Source organism: Eptesicus fuscus, chromosome 19, assembly GCF_027574615.1.
Source record: "Eptesicus fuscus isolate TK198812 chromosome 19, DD_ASM_mEF_20220401, whole genome shotgun sequence".
Classification (NCBI taxonomy): domain Eukaryota; kingdom Metazoa; phylum Chordata; class Mammalia; order Chiroptera; family Vespertilionidae; genus Eptesicus; species Eptesicus fuscus.
The window spans coordinates 35,666,489-35,683,574 of record NC_072491.1 but is presented as its reverse complement, the minus strand read 5'-3'; the positions used below and the strand labels follow the sequence as shown (position 1 = coordinate 35,683,574).

Below are 17,086 nucleotides of genomic sequence, written 5' to 3'. Positions count from 1 at the left end.
ACCACAAAGCATAGAAAGAATGGTAAAATAGATATTTTACGTATACACATAAAAAAGATATGAGAAGGTACTAAAGCTTAACATTGGCTCTGAGGATTGGTAATGAAATCCTCCCCCCTTTTTTTTTTTTTACACTTAATGCACTTCTGTATTGTTTATGTCTTTTAACAAAATAATATACTACTTATGTAACTTTTAGAAACCAAGTACATTTTTTAGCAAAGTAAGTGAAATCTAAAAAGGAGAGACCTAAAAATTATTCAGCCCTAGCCAGTTTGGCTCAGTGGATAGAGTGTCAGCCCTAGGACTGAAGGGTCGCTGGTTCGCTTCTGGTCTAGGGGCATGTACCTTGGTTGTAGGCTAGATCCCCAGCTCGTCGGGGCATGTGCGCGAGGCAACCAATCGATATATCTCTCTCACATCAATATTTCTCTCTCTCTCTGTCTCTCCCCATCCCTTCCACTCTCTCTAAAAGTCAATGGAAAAAATATCCTCAGGTGAAGATATATATATATATATATATATATATATATATATATATATACACACACACCCACATATATATATATATATATTCAAACTTTGGACCATAGAAGTAAATGATAAAATTAACAACATATAAATATATATAAACTTTGGGGAAACATTATTTCCCAACTTTAGACATCAAGAGTTATGATAATTTTATGATTTATGATTTTTGTCATATCTTAATGCTTTAGTTTAAATTAACTAATTTTTTAAAAAATTAAATAAATTTAACCTGATCCCAAGTAATACCTATGTAATCAAATCTTGCTATTTCAAGATATTTTTCTCAATATACTTTTAAAAAATTTAACTATAGGTTGCACTCCCTATCTAATTAAGCCCAAACAGATTGGGATAAAAAGAGATATCTTGGCTAAAATAAACACAAAGTTGATTCCCATTCCATCTAAAATCATTTCTCTAGTCTAGGATACTAGCCCACTCTATTGAAAGTACACATTATATCTCATATCAATACTTCTCAGTATACAATAATTCTATTTCAAAAAGTCATTAATAAAATTTCTTACAGAAAAAGACTGTTATAGTGGTTTATATATTAACTAGAGGCCCAGTGCACAAAATCCATGCACAGGGGAAGGTGGGAGGGTCCCTCAGCCCAGCCTGCACCCTCTCCAATCCGGGGCCCCTCAGGCCTAAACCGGCAGTCAGACACCCCTCTCGCAATCCAGGACCACTGGCTCCTAACCACTCACCTGCCTGCCTAATGCACCTAACTGCTCCCCTGCCTGCCTAGTTGCCCCTAACAGCCCTCCCCTGATGGCCTGGTCGCCCCCAACGTGCATACGGCTGGTGTCCCTCAGCCCAGCCTGTTCCCTCTCGCAGTCTGGGAGCCCTCAAGGGATGTCCTCGGGGGAGCGGGCCTAAGCCAGCAGTAGCCATCCTTAGTTCTGCTACGGAGGCGGGAAAGGTTCCCGCCACCACTGCTGCGCTTGCCAGCTGTGAGCCCAGCTCAGGGCTTCTGGCTGAGTGGCACTCCCCCTGTGGGAGCACACTGACCACCAGGGGGCAGCTCCTGCACTGAGCGTCTGCCCCCTGGTGATCAGTGTGGGTCATAGTGGCTGGTTGTTCCACCGTTTGGTTGATTTGCATATTAGCCTTTTATTGTATAGGACTAGAGGCCCGGTGATGAAAATTCATGCACTGAAGGGGGGGTCCCTCAGCCCAGCCTGCCCCCTCTCACAGTCCAGGAGCCCTCAGGGGCGGGAGGCGACCCAGCAATCAGGGGAAGGCAACACCTCATCACACCTCTGCTGCTGCCACTGCTGGCAGCGCAAGCCTCAGCCAGCCCTGGTTACCTGAGCCTCGGGCAGACACCATCTAAGGCTTGCCTGTGCCTCGGTCCGGCCCTGGGCGGCTGGGGGGCTGAGTGGGAGACTCTGGAGGCAGGCACGCGGAGCAGCCAGGCCTGCCACCCCAGCAGGGCTGAGGGTACTTGGCGCCGCCATCCTGTGGCTGTGGGCACTGCCATATTTGAGGGCGGGGCAGTTGATTAGCATATTCCCTCCTTATTGGCTGTGGGCACCGCCATCTTTGCAATGGCGTGAGGGTCAATTAGCATATTCCCTCTTTATGAGATAGGATGGAAGGGACTGACAGATGTCAGAGGGGAGGGGGATGGACATAGACAAAAGTGTGGTGATGGCCAGAGGTTGAGGGGCTGAGTGGAGGAGGGTAAAGGGGGGGGGGAATGGGAGACATCTATAATACTGTCAACAACAGAATAAAAACAACAATGATATACCACTACACTACACACCTATTAGGAAAAAAAAGATAAATTATGAACTATGTATTTACTACTTTGATAAAATTAAAAAATTTAAAAAGAAAGAATTTTGTCCAGAAAAGGAGTGTTGTTGAAATTTTTTTTTTTTTTTTTTTTGTTTTTTTTTGTTTTTTTGTTTTTTATGGTAAAGCTAAGGAAGCTTCAGAGCCCTGTGAGGGCTGGACTTGTTCTGGAGGAGAGAGCAAGCAAGTTGCCACCAGCAGCATTTTGGATAACCTGCCTGAAATGATTTAAAAGAGAAAGGGCCAGATTCCCCGAGCCTACAGTTATTTGTAATTTATTTTCTTATTCTAAATAAAGTCATTTTTGAACCTTATTAAACCCCCCCTAAAATTAGTGCTTCAGGTTCAGTAAACTTTAGGCCTCACAAAACCTGTGTTAGTCCCTGAGGGGTGGGGTCCCCAGAGGAGTTCAGATTCATTCATTATATTTATTTGCTCCTTTTAATTCCTGTTCTAGAGGGAGAGTGAGGACAGTTTTTTACTCAGTAATTTTTATAAGAATTGTATTGGAACCTGCTCCTTCTTTGGCTGTTTACAGGTTTACCTTACCGGGAACTCACAGAGACTTTAAGCCCTTTGAAGATAGGGACAGAGCTGTATTGTGTTTCTATAATACAGGTACAAAAGTAATACAACTTTTATAAATATTTGTTGAAGAAACATAAATTTCAGTGTCATGACGCATTACTTTTCCTTCTGCTCCATCTCTTTATTGAGACTTTTGTGCAAAGCATAAGGCTGAGGGGATAAGCAGGTAGGTAGAGCAAAGTTGCTTTTTCCAAACCCTAGATACCATACTTTGATTTTACATAGTAGATGCATTTCTGAATGACATTTTGAATTGGGTATATTAGATTTTGCTAATATCAACTCCCTTTACTCATAGAGATTATTTTTAATGATGTTTAAACGTTTCATACTATGAGGTGCAAAGTATTTTGCTTATTTCAAGAATCTTTGTGCATTCTTTCTGTAGTAAAGTGAATTATCAACATGGTAGGTCTATTTGGGGGGTCTGCTTAAAATGGGGCACACCAGCACTAAATTTGGTTCAAACAATGACTAATTTGCACACCACGTGTGGAGTTAGATGGCTATTGTATGTAACCATTTTTTTTTTTTTTTGGTCTCTTTGCTCCCACAGCACCTGCTTCAACCAGAGGTAGTGTGTCTTGACCCTCCATGACCTCTTTGTCATGGCAACCGCGGGGCATCTACTGCCTGAGGCCTTGGCAGTCAGCCGGGCGTTGACCTTCCCAAGATGACGGCAACCCTGACGAACCTGCGTCAGGAGTCCCGATGGCAGAGGCCGGGCAGGGAGGCACACAGGGAGAGGTTTCGGGCAGGCCTGCTGAACCCAACAGAGTCACACCAACAGCTTCCCTCCTCCTCTCCTCTCCTCCTGTGCCGGCGGGTTGATGGCTGAGGGGAGCAGCAGCCACTGGCGAGGCTGGGTGCGGGCGTGTGGGCACTTCTTCCCAGGGTTTCAGAGGGTGTTGGGGGCTGGAAAAGAAGGAGGCTGTCCCCTCCCCCACTGCTGGGTGGGACATTGCAAAGGAGGGGCGAGTTGCCTCCAAGAGCCGCCCCGCCCCACTGCTGGGAGCCACAATCCGTCCACCGGGAGCCTCCTGCCACCCTGCCCCACCACCGGGAGCCACGAGTCGCCCGAGTTTTCGCAGCAATACCTCCATTCAGCACTGAGGACATTGGGCAAGCTGGAAGAGGAACACATGGTGATCGTTTTAGTGAGAGACACTGCCTAGCCGGGACTGCTTCTCCAGCTCACAAAGGCAGTTATTTTAAAATCTGATCCACTGCCTCATTCCTACCCCCTTGGTTTGAATTTTCTGTGCCAGGAGCCGCGAGCCACCCCACCCCGCCACCAGAGCTTCAAGCTGCCCCGCCACCGGGAGCCACTGTTCATGGGCTGGGGGGGAGGAAGAGGGACCGAGAGGTGCTCAATGCACCTCATGGTGACTGGTCGTCTGTCTGGTCATTGTGGTCATTAGGGACACTGGCCTTTTATAATGTAGATAGTTATATATTAAAGATTTACAATTTTTATTTTTTGCAGTAATGGAGATTTAACTTCCTATTTAAGTTGTCTGACTTCTAACCACTTAATGTACAACCAACATATGCTAGTCACATCCAGTTGGAGAAATTAATTTATTAAATAATATCAATTTATATAATACAATTTGTTTGGTAATAGTGACTTGCAGATTGACTTGCTGGCAACAACTTCAATATCATAAATGAAGGAACTGTTTCAGAGATGGCATGTGCTGGTCCCAAAAACGGCAGCCCTGAGTGCTCGCTCTCCTAGCTGATACACAAATTTTATTAGCCATTATGCAGCATTTAAGAGAAAATAGGTGAGTGATGGAGAACCCCACTTGCCACTTGCATATAACAAATAGTTATTATCCCTCATGATTATAAAGTACTTGCAAATCAAGAAGTAAAAGACCAGAAACCCAATGGGAAAAGGAAAAAGACACAAACAGGCATTTTTTAAGTGGAAGCACAAATAGACAATAAATATGAATGTTTAATGATTCACTGCTAACCAAAGAAATGTTAATTAAAACTGTTATCTCTTTTTCCCCCCTCAAACTGGCAAAGATGAAAAGGGAGACACCTCAATACTGGTAAAGGCATGGGAAAAGTACAACCTTTCTGGTGGGCAACCTAACAATCTATATATATAAAACAGGCTAATATGTAAAATGTCCCCTAGAGCAGTGGTCGGCAAACTCATTAGTCAACAGAGCCAAATATCAACAGTACAAAGATTGAAATTTCTTTTGAGAGCCAAATTTTTTAAACTTAAACTTCTTCTAACGCCACTTCTTCAAAATACTCGCCCAGGCCGTGGTATTTTGTGGAAGAGCCACACTCAAGGGGCCAAAGAGCTGCATGTGGTTCGTGAGCTGCAGTTTGCCGACCATGGCCCTAGAGAATGTGACCGGGAAACTGGGAATTCAATCGCTTGCTATGACATGCGCTGACCACCAGGGGGCGGCGCAGAATGAAGGCAGGCCCTGGTCAGCAGCCGGAAGTCCCCAATTGACCTTGATCACCAGCCAGGCCTAGGGACCCTACTCGTGCAAGAATTTCATGCACCAGGCCTCTAGTATGTACATAAAAGCAATTTCACTTCTAGAAATTTGTCGTAAATAACCTGACACACAAAAATCTGAATAGAAAAAGCTGTCCTCTTGCCCTAGTCAGTTTGGCTCAATGGATAGAGAGATCCCATGTTCAAGTCCAGTCAAGGGCACTTGCTCCAGTTGTGGGCTCGATCCCCAGTGTGGGGCGTGCAGGAGGCAGCCAATCAATGATTCTCTCTCATCATTGATGTTTCAATTTCTCTCTCCCTTTCCCTTCCTCTCTGAAATCAATAAAATATATTTTTAAAAAAGAAAAGAAAAAGTAAAAGTTTTCCTCTTAAATATAATTGTTTAAAAATTGGAAAACAAAAGTATATAACAAAAGAGGATTGTTTAAATACACCTCATGCATACCAATTAATATAACCTTATTTCTAGGCTTCTGAATCATTCTTCTACACTAGAAATCCTAAATCCCAATTTAACAGGTCTTTTCTACTGCCCTCTGAATAAACCCAGCTGATTATATTTCTTAATCTTCTAAGACTGTTGGATGAAGATTCTGTCTTAATAAGTAGCATAAGATTGGAAAGATGAGGGAAGCAAATGAAAGACATAGCAAACTTAAAAATCTAATAGTTTTAAGTCTAAAAAAAAGTCAATACATAATCCAGATTATAATCTTTTTTATTCTTAAAAAAAAAAAAAAAGTATATAGTCACATTCATTAAAAAGGTCCAGCACAGGAGCTGGCACATTTTCTGTAAAGGGCCAGATAATAAACATTTTAGGTTTTTGGGTCTCTGTCACAATCTACTCAACTCTGCCCTCGTTTAAAAAAAAAAAAAAAAAAAGTAGCCAAAGGCCGTATGTAAATGAGTGTGGCTATATTTTTAAAAATCATTTATGGTTACTAAAATTTGATTTCATATAATTTTCACGTCACAAAACAGTCTTTAAAATTTTTTCTCCAGCCCCTTAAAATGTAAAACCCACTCTCACCTCACACTTCATACAAAAACAGGCCTCCGGTCAGTTTAGGCCTTCAGGTCAGTTTGCCAAACCCTAGTCTAGGGCATACACTAGCGTAGTGACTAGAGCATGGTTAGTGGTTTATCCTTAAATAATGGGATTATAGTGTCATTTTTGTTGCTTACCTAACTTGTGTAATTTGTATCAATAGCACACAATAAACACATAAAAGAATACTTAAATAGCAGAGCAGTAGTTAGCATTTCAAAGAGCAGTGATACAGTAATAATAGTCATCACCAAGACTGCCCAAGAAAACAAACCTATGGAAAATAAAGTTTACCAGTATTTCAGAAATTCCTGCACTGTACCATGCTGTCTTTTCTTTTCTTTTTCAGACTGTTTTTTTCCTCCATTCCTTTGCTTATGTCCATAAGTTCACCAGTTACCCACATCAGTTTCTTTTATATGCACCAGGTCAAACTCAATTCTACAGGTCTTCTCTACAGCCCTCTGAATAAGACCAGCTGTATCTAATTCCTGACTTCTCTAACATTGTTTGGATGAAGATTCTGTCTTAGTAGGAGATTGGAAAGATGAGGGATACAGATGAAAGTATTCAGAACAAATAGCCAATAAATGCTAAGTGCCAAAAGAAGGTAGAGATTATTCACTGATGTACATATTTTTACCCCTTTTCCATGCCCCTTTAACTGGCATATACTATGGGGGGGAGGGGGGGAGAGACAGACACTTGTACTTATTGAACTACACCTATATATGTTGCTCATAACTTTAAATTCAATTGTATTAACATTTTACAGTTTCAAATAAACCAAAACGCCTATACTGATATTGTACACATGTAAATTTCCAGGATTCCCCCCCCCCCCCCGCATTATGGATTTGTAACTCAATGAAAATAATTTCCCACAGTTACATTACTCCGCAATTCTTAAGACATTCAATTATGGTTAAAAGAGCAAGGCCGTTGTCGTGAACCAGGTTTAGCATCCTAAATCCCAGGTGTACCCCACCCCCTTAAATCAAGGATGACCTTAAGCAAACTGCTTCACCTCTCTAAGCCTTTTCCCCTCCTCGGTAAAATGAAGTACCTACTTCACGCGCCTGCTGTAAAAAATTAAATGAACAGGTGGAGACAACTTCAGAGCGCTTCATACGTAATCAAGAGCTCCTTAAATGCAAATTATTAGTACTATTCTCACCGTCCAAAACCAATAAATGCGACTGTCAAGAATGGATTATTGAGTACTTTTTTTTTTTTGTGTGATTTTGAAAATCTGAGCAGAGGACAGTTAAAAACTGCCCGGCGGGGGGGGGGGGGGGAACTCACCCACATTCTTGCAGCAAACTAAAGGAGCGCCGACTGCACCTTCCCGTGGGCCTTAGTTTACACAACCCCGCGGGGAGCGTCCTCACCGACCACCGCAAAGCCGCAGGAAGATGCAAAAGAGATTAAACGGTGTGTCTGGGACAGGCTTCCCGCCAACCCGGGGAGGAGGACCGACAGGTAATTAATTGATGGAGCTGGGTGACGGGGACGCCCAGCTCCTCAGACCATCCTCTCAGCCTCGGCATCGTCTGAAGATTCCCGTAAGAAAATGTGTTTTTACACGTCCAAAGGTCGGTCCTTCCTTGGCGGCTTAAGGTAAATCCTGGTCACAGGGAGATTCACAGGGAAGCTGTGCGAGGCGACGAGTCACACCAACCACCCACGCCCGGGGAGGCCGCCTGAGCCTCCCAGGCAGCAGCGGTGCGCTCCTCCTCCCGGAGTCCCGAGGCCGGACCGGCGCCGCGGCCGCCGACGCCGCCCGCCCGCCCCGTCCGGTGGAGAGGGCGCGACACCCGAGGGGACCGCCGCCTGGCGGTGAGCGAGCGAACGACGGGCTCCGAAGGCGGGGGAGGGGGCAGATACACCGGTGAGTCCCAGCCTCCAGGGCAATTCTGCGGACTTCCCTCCGCTCGGCCAAAGCTCCAACCCCTCCGGGCCTTCGGCGGCCCCGACCGCCGACCACCTCTCCGCTTCCCTTCAGCCGCCGCGCAGCCACCCAACCCGCCCCCATAAGCCCGCCAGCCTCCCCGCCAGCCCGAACCCCGCTCCTTCCGCTGCTGCCCTGGCTGTTACCAGGGCTTCCCAGCGCCGCGAGGCCCGGGGCGCCTCCTCGCCCCGATGCTAACCGTTCCCCCAAGTCCCCAGGCTCACTTACCCCAGCCGCGAGGCAGCGAGGCAGGCAGCGAGGCGTCTTCCTCGGCTACTCCGGCTTCCAGCTTGGCGGTCCCACGACGTTGCTGCCAATCACCCAATCTCCTCCCCCAAGCCACGGCCAGGCTGACCAATCAGCGGCTTCCTCCGGCCCGGAGGCGGGCCCCGGGCTCTGAGCGGAAGGCTAGGGTGCCGCCCCGCGCGCCGGCGGCTGCCCCTCGTAGCCATTGTACGCACGCGCGCGGGGCTCCGCGGGGGTGCGGGCGCTTTCTCTCGGACCTCGCTTTGTGGCCTCACTGCTCCGCCCCGGGAAGTACTTTGTTTGTAAACCTCAGGCTCTAGGTGTGCGGGACGACCCCTATTCTTTCTGAATGCAGCCTGAAGTGTGTAACACCTTGAAAGAAGCTGTGAGATTTAAGCCCTTGTTAACCTGACACATGTTGAGCCCTCTCATCCCACGCTGCAGACTGGGTGTGCACGCGGGAGATCATTGGCCTCTACGGACCTCACCTCTGCGGTGTGTTTGTGTTTAAGGGAGAATGAGGGTGCGGGGTCCTACAGAGTGCCTGGTGGATGAGGATTTTCGTTTACCATCTTCAGTTCCAGCGTCTGTTTACTGTGATTCATTTGGGACACACCTGCTTTTTAATAGTGCTTTTTAAATAATATTCTAGGACACGCTGGGTTTCACATAATTTTGTCATGAAAATATAGCAAGGTGTGTGAAGGCCTGATAAAAGTTTCCTTTGTAGGGGGAGAAACCTATCAGTATTTGTGTCCGGCCTTTCAAAAGGCTGTTGCTGATAGGCTGTGTCACTTACCCTCCCATTGTAACTGATACCAGAGGTCACTTGGGCTGGCACCCGTGCTCTCATTCTGATACTGGCTCCCAAGTCTTCCCCTGGCGAGGGCTTGCCTCTTTCAGCAAAACACTAATTCATTTACTCAACAAGGGCTTTTGGGGGGCCCACTATGACAGTACAAAGATTTTTTTTTTAAGCCGTGAACCACGCCCTCAGTGAACCTACAGGCTAACAGGGAGATAGAAATGTAAATTTAACGTATATAAGCACCAAATGTTATAATGAAGGTATGGAGAGAGGGAGCCTGGAAGCTAACCCTGCCCAGGAGCTCAGGGAACACAGCAGAAAGGGATGAGGGAGGTCTAGGCATTGGGTGTGCTTGTTGAATCTAGCCTGTCAGTACACAGAGCTGGGAAATATATTATCAATTTGTGTTTTCATTCTCGGTTTATATTTCTGTGATAGGCAGCATCTAAGAGGGCCACCAATGGTCACTTCCTTCTGGTATTCACAAGATCCCAGGTCCACCAGCCTGTGAGAAACTGAATCCTGCTAACAGCCATGTGAGTGAATTTGGAGAAGGATCCTCTCCCACTTGTGCCTTCAGATGACTGCAGCCCAACTGCCACCTTGATTGCAGCCTTGTGGAAGACCCTGAGCCAGAGATATCCAGCTAAACTGCCCATGGATTCCTCATACAACAGAAGATTTGAGATAATAAATGATTGTTGTGGCAAGCTGCTACCTTTTTTAGTAATTTGTTAGGAAACGATGGACAGCTAATATGATTTCTGTCTCTGACACAAGATCCGTGGTTCTTAAATATACTTTGAAGCTTGTTTGAAAATACATAAGCCCAGCCCTGCCTGGTGTGGCTCAGTTGGTTGTTGGTTTGATTCCCGATTGGGGCACATGCCGGGGTTGCAGGCTCAGTCCCCGGTGGACGGTGTGTGGCCTTGGGCAAACCAGTCAGCAGGAGGCAGCCGATGGATGCTTCGTTCTCACATGGATATTTCTCTCTCCATCTCCCTCTCACTATAAAAATCAATAAAAATGTTTGGGGAAAAAAAAATACATGAGTCCAGGCCTCTTCCTAGAATCTAAGGTGATTGTTATGCTAACTTTGGAAACAAATATAGAAGATTACAGGCAAACCATTTGGGGATTTTAGAAGAAAATAGACTTTATTTTTCTTTTTAGTGTATCTGATCCTGGAGTTCTTTACCCAAATTAATGGCTCAGCTTTCTTGGCAGAATCCAGATAGACTGTAACTTCATCTGCTAGTTGGAGTATTTATTGAATAGAGGAAAAGAATCAGAGCTTTCATTCACTTTGTGGCCTTGAAAAAAATCCCTTGACCTTTCTATGCTTCCAGATTGCTAACTGGAAATTAAAGGATTATAATGCCATTATTTAAGCAAGAGATTTATCCATTATTAAGTGTATATTAGGCTAGTATATTAGGTGATCAAGGCCCATCGTGGGCCAGCTTCCTTGTAGAGATTTAACAAAAGGTCAGGTTTCCATTTGTTCATGTTGGTAGACAGTGAAGCTTAATTCTTTTGTAGAAAGAATGTGGGTTTCCAAGCCAGGCAGACCCATGTTCAGTTATGCCTCTGCCACATACCAGCTATGTGGCCTTGGGCAAACCAATCAGCCTCCCTTGGTCTCAATTTTCTGATGTGCTCAGTGGGGAAAATAGCCACCTCAAAGGTAGCCCTGAGGACTGATGTAAAATACTGAAGGCAATGCCTGACTTAGCACAAGAGCCCTATAAATAATAGCTGTGAAGGACACATAGTCAGCTCACGTCATTGTGATCCAGTGGTAGAGGACAAATGTCCACATGTGTCCATCAGCCTGCTTCTCATATTAGGTTTAATGACAATCCCATTTGGTGAGGTAGGTAATAATCTGCAAATTGTACACAGTATCTTCCATAAAAATCCAGACCCTTTCTCTCTAGTTCTGCTTTTTCTCCAGCTCTGATTGCCTGTCTGTAGAAAAGATAACACACTGGAATGGGCCTCAAATGGTCCTGAGTTAAAATTCAGGAAAACCTAGCTGGTAAAAGACCACTGGGGAGAGCAGTGAAGTGCCTGTGTGATGGGTGCTTTAAGACAAGGTGGGGCTGGATGTGTCTGGGAGAGGATTTCAGCTACAGGACTAATTGGTGAGCCAATATCATCTCACATGAGGTGAAAGTTCAAACATGCAGCTAAATGCCTAATAGTTCAGATCCATTGGCTTCAAGCTCTGATCACTATTAAAGGCAGATATTGTTGAGAGAGAGAGAGAGAGAGAGAGAGAGAGAGAGAGAGAGAGAGAGAGAGAGCTTTTAAATCCTCTTAAGTCATGTAAATCTCAGTGTAAATGTATGTGTTTACCATGGTGCCCACTGAAAAATTGTTGAGCTATTTGATTTAATCATGCAGTGTTGAGGATATTTGGTTGTTCTAAGCCTTGAAACTATTTTTTTTCTTCTCAGATCAGTGTACAAAATGATCTGATGTATATCCAAAAATATGTATATCCAAATAGGTGAAAAGATCACTGCCTTCCAGAGACTGTGGCATTTCTTTCTATAAACCACTTCTTGGGATATACCCTGACCTGCAGAACTCTTTCATTTTAATGTTTTTAAATTAGGTTTATTTTTTTTATTATAATTACGGAAAATGTCAAACATACACAAAAGTAAAAAGCATGCACAATGAATCCTTATGTGTCCATCATACAGCTTCAACAATCAGCAACTCATAGCTACTGGTTCTATCCATACCCTTTCCAGGCCTCGTTCATTCATTTTGTTTGTTTGCTTTGGAGATGCTGGAGAATAAACCCCAGGGGCCTCATACAGTCAAACCTTTAGATTCTTTTGAAGTGAATCTCAGGTATGTCATTTCAACCATAAATATTTCAGTGTGTATCACTAGGAGTTCAGGAAGTTCTTTTTAAGGAGTCTTTTTAAAAAACATAACTATAGTGCCATTATCAGGCCTAAAACATTGATCATAATGTTTCTTAATATCATCAATCCATTGTTCAAATTTACTTGGGTGTCTCGTTTATTTTTTTTTATTTTTATTGTTGACACTATTACTGATGTCCCCATTCTCTCTCCCTTTATTTTTTACTTTTTTTACAGTTGGTTTCTTTGAATCAGAATATTAAAAAGAGCTACACATCACGTTTGGTGAATATCTCTGAAATATATTTTATTTACATAACCCCCTTCCCCATCATTTTTTGTTTGTTTGTTTTGAAAAAGAAACAGATTTTTGCCCTATAGAAATTTCCCACATTCAGGATTTTGCTGATTACATTCCTATAGTGCCATTTAACAAATGCCTTCATCTCTTATTTTCTGTAAACTGGTAGTTAGATATAAAGGCTTGATTTGATCCAGGTTAAATTTTTGGCTAGAATACTTCATAGGTAGTGGTGTATACTTCCATCAAAAGCTACATAATGTTCATGTGTTTCTCTTCTTTGTAACATTAATGGCTATTAGTGATCATTGCCTACATCCATGATCTCATTAAGGGTTTACAAAATGGTGATATTCTATTGTTCCTATTAGTTATTTGGTTACCTTGAGGAATGTAAAGAAAAGCATGTTGAATGCTTGTTTCTTAATATTTACCAGTTTTCAGAATAAGAATAATTATCCCACATCACCTATTTTGTTACTCTGAAGTATAGTACATATACTAGTAAAAAAGGTAAGTACAATGCTTGGTTTGATTCTCTTTATTTACCAATTTTCAGGGAAATGAGTTGGTTCCTTCAAATTCTCTAAAGATGTTTCTTTTCTTTATCCCCCACCCCCAGGATCAGTAAGCACTTATGAATTTTATCCTTATAAATTAGCTTTTACCAGATCTTTTCTGGACAGCAGATTCTTATACAGAGAGAAGTGGGGCTAAATATACATTTATGGAGTATCTTCTAAGCATCTTCTCTAGCACTGAGCTATGTGCTCTTACACTATTTTATTGAATTCCGACAGCAGTTTTGGAAGGCAAGTATATTGGTCTCTGTTGTTTTTTTAAAAAATATATTTTTATTCATTTCAGAGAGGAAGGGAGAGAGAAAGACAGAAACATCAATGATAAGAGAGAACACTGATCAGATGTATCCTGCACACCCCACACTGGGGATCAGGCCTGCAACCCAGGCATATGGCCTGATTGGGAATCAAAATGTGACCTCCATGTTCATACATAAACACAAAAAACATTGAGCGACACCAGCTGGGCCCAATTTATATTCTTTACCCAATTTCTAAAGGGTTGTTTATTCCCTTCTTGACAATTTGTAATTGATTTTTGAATGTTACACTTTTCAACAGAGCACAAAGAATAAGGAGGCTTTGGCTAGAACTAAATGATAAAGATTTAGTCAAGTGTCTTAGAATTTTCAAATCATAAACACCACTAGGCAATACCCAGAATGTTTTGAAGAAGAAGAAAGAAAAGCTGAGAGTTCTTATAGTAAAAAGTACATTCTTGAGAAGACTCAGTCCTGCATCCTTAGCCTCTGGATTGTTCTGAGATGATAACCTTCCAGAAGACCAGTGGTCTGGATAATGGATATCAGGTGCTCTTGATGTGTAAACATTCTTTCCTAGATTTTTCAGAGAGTTATCTATAGGAGATGTATATATAATCTTCAATTAGAATAATTTCCTCATGCCTCAGCTTATTTGGCTTTAGTAATTTATTTTTTTAAATATTTTTTATTGATTTTTTACAGAGAGGAAGGGAGAGGGACAGAGAGTTAGAAACGTCGGTGAGAGAGAAACATCGATCAGCTGCCTCCTGCACACCCCCTTGGATGTGCCCGCAACCAAGGTACATGCCCTTGACCAGAATCAAACTGGGATCCTTCAGTCCACAGGCCGACGCTCTATCCACTGAGCCAAACGGGCTTCAGCTGGCTTTAGTAATTTAGCAGGTTAACCTAGTGACTCCATTTTATTCCTCACTCTTTTCCTGACCTTCTATCTGCCAATAAGTTGCAGACTTACCTCAAACCTACTTTCTGTTGACATTGCTTATACATCTTTTTGCCATACAAAATATTTTCTTTAAAACAAGTCAAATATGTGCATTTATTTCTTTTTTAACTTCTGGGTTTCCGGTCTTATTTAAGGTCTCCCCTACTTCTTGTTGCATGTAGTAACCAATATTTTTCTGAAAGGATTTTTTTATGTTTAATTTTTTACAATTGAGTTTTTAATCCATCTGGAATGTATTTATTTTGCTAAATGATGGATATGGATACAATTTTATTTTTATCCAGGTGGATAGTCAGGGCTTCTATTTATAATTTTTTCTCATCCTTTAAATTTTTCTATTTTGACATGTTTTTAAGTATTGACATGATAGTATATGTATAGAATTTATGAATGAATAAATACACATACATATATCGAAGCTATAGGGTCAAAAATGTTTTAAGCAAAAAATGTGTTGGAAACCATTGTACTAGACCATGAGCTCCTTGAGGACAGTAATTATGGTTTTCCTTATCTTTTCATTCATTGCTAAGACTGTCTCTTGCATGTGTTTCAAAAATGGTTGTTAAAAAATTTGAGTGAATGAAACTGCCATTATCTTATTCATGTGTCTTAAGCAACACAGCCATTGAGAAACTTGATATTCCAGCTGTGTCTTGTGGCAAGATATCTGAGGCTAAGAACAAGCAATGACTCATAATGACAAATAGTATAACTTCACTGGTGTCAAGTTCATATACTTTCAATATGAGAATATAAACTATTTATTTATTTATTTATTTTTCATTCCTCACCCAAAGGTATTTTTCCATTGATTTTTAGAAAGTGTGGAAGGGAAGGTGGGGGGAGAGAGAGAAACATCTATGTGAGATTGGTTGCCTCCCGCATGCACACACCCTGATCAGGGCCAAGGATGGAGCCTGCAACCTAAGTATGTGCCCTTGATGGGAATCGAACCGGGACCCTTCAGTCCGCAAGCCAATGCTTACTTTATCCACTGAGCCAAACTGGCTAGGGCAAGAATATCAATTCTTAAAGCCTTCAAGACTTCCCTATGACTTATAATTCGTAGATGCTTATGAAACTGGTAATTTTTTTATTTTTATTTTTCAAATACGTCCCCTGGTTTTTAATGCGAGTCATCTACCCTCTATATGGCAATTTACTAGGAAAAATGTCTCTCTATACTTTGTCAGAAAGGTGATTACATTTAATTTTTAAAAATACATTTTTATTGATTTCAGAGTAAGGGAGAGGGAGAGATAGAAACATCAGTGGTGCCCTAACCAGTTTGGCTCAGTGGATAGAGCTTCGGCCTGGGGACTCACGGGTCCCAGGTTCGATTCCGGTCAAGGGCATGTACCTTGGTTGCCAGCACATCCCCAGTAGGGGGTGTGCAGGAGGCAGCTGATCGAAGTTTCTCTCTCATCAATGTTTTTAACTCTCTACCCCTTTCCCTTCCTCTCTGTAAAAAAATCAATAAAATATTTTTAAAAAAAGAAACATCAGTGGTAAGAGAGAATCATGGATAGGTTGCCTCCTTCATGCCCCCCACTGGGGATCGAGCCTGAAACCCAGGCATGTGCCCTGGCCAGGAATCGAACCCTGACCACGTTCAACTACTGAGCCACACCAGCTGGGCTGGACTTACACTTTATATAGCTTTGTACACTTACAATTTCCTCCTCCCTCCCCCCAATTCCAGAAATAGATTGGTTTGGTTGATGGTTAACAAGTGAGGCTGGTGTTCCTAGACCTAGACGTGTACCATCTCTTTTTTCTTTGTATTTTAGACTCTGTGTTCACTCATAACCACTCCCTCTTGTGACTTTGGGAAACAGAAACCATGCCCAACCTTTTTTTTTGCAACAAGGTCAAATAGTGCAAAAGAGGCCTTTTCTACGCCACTTTGCTCCTATCTACTGTTTGAGTTTATTAGAAGGAAGCTTCAGGAGGATAATCAAGAATCAGGGAACGGAAGTACATTTGAGCAGAAGTAAACGTTTGGCTTTTAAGTTCACTTTTGCAGAGGAATCAAAGTGCTTTGCGGACTTCGCGCTGCTCGCGAGAAATGAACGAACTAGAAAGCCTCCGATAGTGCTAGTTAAGTGTTCTTGGAAAAATGCAAAAATACATTTTAAAGATTATGAAGTAAGACTCACAGAAGCGAAGGAAACATTATGAAACTGCTTTAGGAGAACTACAAGAGTTGCTACACACACACACACACACACACACACACACACACACACACACACGAGACACACACACACACACACACACACACACACACACACACACACACACACACACACACACACACACACACGTGTTCCATTTGAATTTCTGAACGCAGGGGAATCGGGGCTGGGAAAGGGCGAGGATTTCTCCGCTGGACTCCAGCTGAGCGGACGGAGTGGCGTTTAGTCCAAACCCAGGTTCTGGGGTTCTCATTGGGCCCTTCCGTTCAACACTCAGTTGCATTTCCCCAGGTCACCAATGAACGCCTCGGTGCAAGAAGGCCTTCGCGGATTGGGCGCCCGACCTTCGCGTTGCAGTGGCATCGGCCAATCAGAGGGCAGCGCCGCCGGAGGTTTCAGGGTCA

The 17,086-nt window shown here is 43.0% G+C and overlaps 1 protein-coding gene across 2 annotated transcripts in view; it reads right to left on the bottom strand.

Annotated features, from left to right (window-relative positions):
* Positions 1–8,777, bottom strand: part of MTFR1 (mitochondrial fission regulator 1) — a 56,980-nt gene extending 48,203 nt beyond the window's left edge. For both annotated transcript variants that reach the window (XM_054708313.1, XM_054708312.1), the window contains exon 1: positions 8,659–8,777. The gene's annotated coding sequence lies outside the window, so the exon portion shown is untranslated. The remainder of the gene's footprint in view (positions 1–8,658) is intronic.
* Positions 8,778–17,086: the final 8,309 nt, after the last annotated feature.